Genomic DNA, 7,359 nt, shown 5'->3' on the forward strand with positions numbered 1-7,359 from the left:
TGGGTACCTGGATCAAACTGCCAGGAGCAGTGGTGGGAGCCAAACCAATAGTAGTGCTTAAGAAAATTTGAGATGCACAAAAATGAAAGGGACAGGAGGATGTGGATCGTAAACAGGCAGCAGAGTTGCAGTTTAATTTGATATCCTATACAGTGCAGACCAAGAACATGAGAAACAGGAGTCGACTATCTGGCCCGTCAAACTTACTCCAGTATTCAACAAGGTCACAGCTGATCTGCCTGTTCCCCTTAACTCTTCAGCTATTAAAAATCTGTTAATTCAATCCATGCAGCCTCTCCTGCTTCCTTGGGCAGAGAATTCAACAGATTCACCACTCTCGAAGCAGTTCCTCTTCATCTGTCTTGCAAACACTCCCCTACTTCTAGCATCACCCGCCAGTGGCATCAATCTCCCTGCTTCTTTCTTGTCTATTCCTTTCATATGTCTCTAAGATTTCCCTCCCTCCCAATCCTAAACTCCAGGCTGCTCAATCTGCCCTCAAGTTAGCTCCCTTGCATCTGGAATCAACTTGTGGAACTGCTTCCAAAGCCAGTCTATGCTTCCTTCAGGAAGGAATCCAGAACTGCATACAGGCAGACCCTGGGTTACAAACATCTGACTCACGGACAACTCATACTTACAAATGGACTACATGTGGCTTCCAGTGCATCGACTTGAATAAGGCATCTGCCATTTTAAGTCAGGTCATGTTGCCATTAACACAGAGTGTGCCTATTTCAGGAAATTGACTCCCGTAGTTTTATATGCATATAAAACTAAAATATATACTAAAACAAACATTTGACTAACTGACACTAAATAAGAACCATATGTACCTGTCCTGACTTTACTACAAATTCAACTTGCAGACTTGGGAATGGATCTCGTTCCTAACCCAGGGTCTGTCTGTCCTCCAGGTGCAGACTCACCAGCCCCCTGTACAGTCGCAGCAGAACCTCCCTGCTTTTAAATTCAATCCCTCCAGCAGTGAAGGCCAACATCCCCACTGTTTTCTTGATTGCTTGTTGTAGCTGCAAACTAAGTTTTTTGATTCATGCCAAAACAATCCGAGGTTTCACCGCACAACAGCGTTGCAATTTTTCACCACTTACATAATAAACATTGTGGGCCAAAGGCATGTTCCATGGAGTAGCCATGAGCTTAGTTGCGGGAGGTCCTGACTCTTGATGTAGCACGGTGGTTAGTGCTATGCTGGTACCAGTGAACGTGGTTCGAATCCAGAGCTGCCTGTAATGAGTTTGTGCATTCTTCCTGTGAACTGCCTCTGTTTTCTCTAGTACTTGGGTTTCCTCACACCATCCCAAAAATGTATGGGGTTGGTTGGTTAATTGGATGGCATGGGTTTCATGGATGTAACCGTGCCACATCATTAAAGTTTAAAAGAAAATACCAGCAATAGCTGTGAAATTTCAGTGGGCAGGGAATGGGCACTCTTAACATCTCTGATCAATGCCCCTATTCCTTAACCCTTTGGACTCTCTGTCCATGTTTTCTGGGACTGGGTTTATACCCAACCACCAGCTGATTCATCCTGGTGTTTGTGGGCCCTGTCTGGAGTATATATTGTGAAAGATTCAAAGGGTCTGGAGTCCAAAGGGTTAAGGGCCAATCAGGTATAAAATGAAGCCGTGGTCAATAAGAAGCTCACTTTGCACACATCTCCACCTCTAGTATTCTAGACACTCTCTACTGGAAAGCTTACCTTGTGCAGTACATCTCCCTAGTGTTTCTTCCACTCACCTTTTAACAGACGTTCTCTGGTATTGGCCATTCCCACCCAAGGGGAGAAAAACGTGCTGTCTATCCGCCTCTCATCATCTATATTAAGTCGCCTCTCATCCTCTTTTGCTCCAAAGAGAAAAGTCTGAGTATCCTGCAAGTTATTACTCTCTAATCTTAAATGCAATTTTACAAAAAGGCTTAACATTTGAATTGAATTGCTTATTGTCATGTGCACGGACATGCAATGGTGAAATTGTGTGGTCTATTTAGAGGAAGGTGAATCAAGGTTTTGGTAAATCACTTTGTACAAAATGGCACTAGGATCATTCAGCCCATCGCAGCTTCCAACACCCTGTCACGACAACAAACTGCTTGAGAAGCGTCTCATTCCCCCACTGATTTTTCATTTGCCATGTGTACTTCATCTCTCACTCCTCCGGATATCCGCCCTTTGGGCTGTTGCAAATCGTGCTGACTCTCCACCTCATCCCTTCATGCTTTCAAAAACCTCATCAAATATTTGCTGATTTTTATTTCCATTGGAGCTGGTGTTTTTTTATTTTTGTGAAGTTGGCCTCTGACCCCAAGAGAACCTGGCCTAATGAGGTGGAAAAGGAATCAGTGAAGCTGTACAAAACTCCACACTGAAGCAGCCAGATATGGATGGTTTACACTTTGTCATCTTAAAAAGCAGTTGTCGAAAGAAATGGGACATTCTCCAACCTGCAAGACTGTCTCCTCCTTGTGAAGTTGTTCCCTGTATTATTCTCTCCATCTGTTTCATTGAATGACATTGGGGTTGGAGAGGCATTTTAGTTTTTCAGGCTCTCTGTATTTTGTAATTTATTTTGTCTCCTGACATTGACCCTGATGGTTTTGATCATTTTGATGTTTTTTTTGCATTAAAATAATTTTTTAAATCTTTTGGATTTAAAAAAAGAAAAATAATAAAAATGAGAGCATTATATTAATATTCCATTTATACTCCAGTGCACATCAATTCTTTGGTGTGTGTATAAATTAAAATAGTCTGTAGGGTTCCGATTTTCAAGATGCATGAAGGCATCTGGGGAGGGGTGGAGAATGTGTGGGATATATTTTCCCCCACAATGGTTAAATGGGTTGAACATAGAACGTTGCAGCATAGTACAGGCCATTTGGCCCATGACGTGCTGATCTATATATAACTTAAAAAAAATTAAACCCTACCTCCTAACTCTCTATTTTATTTCATCCATGTGCCTGAGTCTCTTCAATGCCCCCTATTGTTCCAGCCTCCACTACAACCCCTGGCAATGCATTCCAGGTATTTTTTAATTTAAAAACTTGCCCCTCAGGTCTCCACTAAGCTTTCCTCCCTTTGCTTTGTACAGATGTCCCTGGTTCTTGTCACTCTCACCCTGGTGGGGGGGGGGGGGGGGGGGGGAGGGAGGGGGAGGAGCTGCCATCTCTCTTTACCTTTCAGAACATTTATTGTCACCTCTCATCCTTCTTCACTTCAAAGAGAAGTCCCAGCTCTGCTAACATTGGCTCAAGAGACTTATTTTCCAATCCAGGCAACATCCTGGTAAATCTCCTCTGCACCCTCTCAGCAGCTTCCACATCCTTCCTGTAATGAGATGACCAGACTGAACACAATACTATAAGTGTGGTCTCACCAGATTTGAAGTTGTACCATGACCTCTCGACTCTTGAACTTGATCCCCTTTCTAATGAAGCCCAACATCCTATAGACTTCTTAACTGCACTGGATGGGGCCAGACGTGTTTCAGATTTTGGGATAATGTGTTGAGGGTAACTAAGCAGTGCAGTAACATCAGCAGAATCCTGTATCAGCTGTTAAATAACAAACAATGGCTGGCTTTCGGCCTCCACCTCTGATGCAGTGTTTTGATCACCAGATTACAGTGCACTGGATTTTATTTCAATGCAATGTTACTGGTCGTGATGCACTCAAACATGGCGTTTTAGGTGGAAATAAATTTCAGATTTCACGTGAAACTAATTTTTTGTAGTTACCAAAAAAAAACCTTTCTCTCTGCTTACAAAAGAAGTTAAATGTAGCACCAAATACTAGAAATTCTGCTGGATGGCTTTTTAAAATGTTTTCTCCAAGGTGAGCAGAGAATAGGCAAAAACACAGTGAATGGCGCACTTGGGTCTGGCGGTGACAACGGTTGGTTCCAAACTGGAACTGTCTGAGCCCCACGTGGGCAAGTGAGGTCAGGTGTGGAATTTTCCACCTATGGCGTCATGTCGGCGCTCAAAAAGTTTGAGATTTTGGATTTTTGGATAAGGGGTTCGCGACCTGTGTGGTAACCTTGAGAGGCCTATGGATTTGGACCCTGAGATCCCTCTGTTCTTCAACACTGTTCAGTATGTACTGTGCCTTCAAGTTTGACCTTCCAAAATGCATCACCTCACACTTTTCCAGATTGAACTCCATCTGCCACTTTTCTGCCGAATTCTGCATCTATGACAACCTTTGACACCATCCACAATACATGAATAAGGAGGCAAGAGAAGGAAATGTACCATGGACAAGTGGGTATCATGTTTGGAGTGAACATTATGGGCTGAAGAGCCTGTTTGTATGCTGCACCGTTCTAAAGAGACGTGCAGGAAATCGTAGATCATGAGTAGGGATGCTAAAGGACTTGAAGGCGTGCTATTATAACTGGGTTTATGGGAATTGGGAATCTCACAGTGGCTTTGGATAGGCCTATGCAATTTATGAAGGTGTAGACGTGACCTTTCCTCTCAGGGGGAGCTCAGAACCTGGAGCCATTAATGCATGATGTCTGTAAGACATGGGAGCAGAAGTAGTCTATTCAGCCATAGATTCTGGCCTGCCATTTAATCTCGTCCAATCCAACAGAGAACATAAGAAATAGACCATTCGGCCTGTCGAGCCTGCTCTGGTATTCAATGAGATCAATGGCTGCTCTGATGATTGGCTCATCTCCACCTATCTTCCTCTTCCCTCTATCTCTTCATTCCCCTACTATATAAAATCTATCCAACCTTGTCTTAAATATATTTACTGAGGTTGCCTCCACTGCTTCAATGGGCAGCAAATTCCACAAATACACCACACTCTGGAAAAGCAGTTCCTCCTCATCTCCGTCCTAGATCTACTACCCTGAAGTTATCATGAGGTTATGTCCCCTAGTTCTAGTCACACCTACCAGTGGTAGCAACTTGCCTACCTCTATCTTATCTCTGCCTTTCATAATTTTATAAATTTTTATCATATCCCCTCTCATTCTTCTAAATTCAAGTGAGTACAGCCCCAGACAACCCATTCTCTCCACACAGGCTAACCCCCTCATCTCTGATCTCAACCTCCAAAGCCAGTACATCCTTCCTCAAGAAAGGAGACCAGAACTGTACACACTACTCAAAATGTGGTCTCACCTGTACCCTGTACAGTTGGAGCATAACCTCCCCCTCCACCCCCCACCACTCTTAAACTCAATCACTCTAGTGATGAAGGCCAATGTTCCATTTGCCTTCCTGATAACCTGCTGCACCTGCAAACTAACATTTTGCGATTCACGCACAAGCCCTCCCAAGTCCTTCTACACGGCAGCGTGCTGCAATTGCTTACCAATTGGGAGAAATTTCTTTATTGAGAGTGAGGAGAATTCAAAACTCATTCTTGTGGGGAGTGGTTGAAGTGAGTGGTGTCCACATTCATTGGCTCAACTCCCTTATGTTGACCAAGTTACTGTGCTAGAGTAAGGTCAGGTACCAGTTCAACCCAAAATGTCACAGGTGCAGCCTGACCTGCTGAGTGTTTCCAGCATTTTCAATTTTTTTTTTGGAGATTTTTGGTTTTGATTCAGTCTGAGGTTTTGGAATATTGTGAGCAGTTTTGGGCTCCTCATTTAAGGAAGGATGTGCTGATGTTGGAGAGGGTTCAGAGGAGGTTCACAAAGATGATTCTGGGAATGAAAGGGTCATCATGTGAGAAGCATTTGACGGCTCTTAGCTAGTACTCATTGGAATTTAGGAGAATGAGGGCAGATCTCATTGAAACATTTTGAATGTTGAAAGGCATGGACAGAGTAGATGTAGAAATGTTGTTTCTCATGGTGGGAGTGTGATAGTACAGATTCTATCACCAATGTGTACATGTACAGATTGTAGTGTAGGATGACTGTGATTGGCTGAGAGTGTAGCCACACCTACTGGGAGGTCTTAAAGGGTTGCTCCTAGCCAGACCAGGTCATTCTGGACTGGTCGACTTACATGTGATGCGCTCCATTCTTCTAATTAATAAAACCCTTGGTTTGGATCAACAAGCCTTTGGTTCTTCCAACGTGCTCTACAGGGAGAGTCTTGGGCAGGAGGGCACAACCTCAGGATTGAAGGGTATCTGCTCAGAACAGAGTCACGGAGGCTTTTCTTCAGCCAGAGTGTAATTAATCTATGGAATTTATTGTCACTAGGGGTTGTGGTGGCCGGGTATATTTAAGGCAGAGATTGATAGGTTCTTGATGTCATAAAATCCGAAGATGGTAGAAAGTCTCAGATCGCACCTTGATTTCAGATTTCGAGAATCCACAGCACAGTTCTGTAGTGTTTAGATTCAATGGAAAGCAATTCAGTTCACGTCTATAATCCTCTCCAAATTCTATCCTCATCCCATTATGCAAGTCAAAATGCCACATTCTGCCTTCGACTCAATAATCTTTAAATAACCTCCCAACATCTGTTCACCAGCAATATAAATGATTGCACTCAATAGTTTATTAAAAATCACGCACCTCTTTCAGTAACAAATACCTCAATATAAAGCCACTTGTATTTATGGATGACTTGAGATGGACCATGGGCAAAAGGCAGGGAGCAGGCTCGATGGGCCGGATGGCCGACTCCTGCTCCTATTTCTTATGTCATATACCTCCAAAGTTTAGATCAATTAATTAGGATAAATATCTGATGAAACTATAACCATCTTGGTCCCTTTAGTCCGCACCGATTTAAGTGAACTCCACTACTTCCACCTACCTGATCCCAGACAAACCCTCCAACTCCATTACATCCATGCACTTATCCAACTTTCCTTTAAATGAAAAAATTGACCTTGTTGCAGCCACCTCTTCCAGAAGGTCATTCCATTCAGCCACCACTCTTTGAGTGAAGAAGCTCCCTCTCATGTTACTTCTAAACTTTTGTCCCCTAACCCTTAACTTATGTCCCCTCATTCCAATCTCACCCTCAAGGGGAAGAGCCTATTCACATCTACTTTATCTATCCCCCTTATAATTTTACATACCTCTATCAAATCGTCCCTCAACCTTCTATGCTCCAATTAATTTGTAAAGTTCTGATAATGCACTCTATGACTAATTGAAAATCCCGATGGTTTGGCATCTGGCTCTCCAGAAGATCACTGTTTCATGTCGAGTCTTTTAATCAAGTCAGCATCTAAGAGCTCACTAGGAGCTAATTCCCTTACTTCCTCTCACACACAGGGACTCCTGTTCCTGTGCATTGTTGAAATTCACCTGGTTTACCTTGACAAGTTTTGTGTCCTGCTGTGTACCATCTGAAGAGTGTGGTGGAATATCAAAAGTGCAGAAAATCCTCTGTTCTAGGGTCACCGAA

The sequence above is a fragment of the Narcine bancroftii genome, chromosome 12 (assembly GCF_036971445.1).
Source record: "Narcine bancroftii isolate sNarBan1 chromosome 12, sNarBan1.hap1, whole genome shotgun sequence".
Taxonomy (NCBI): Eukaryota; Metazoa; Chordata; class Chondrichthyes; order Torpediniformes; family Narcinidae; genus Narcine; species Narcine bancroftii.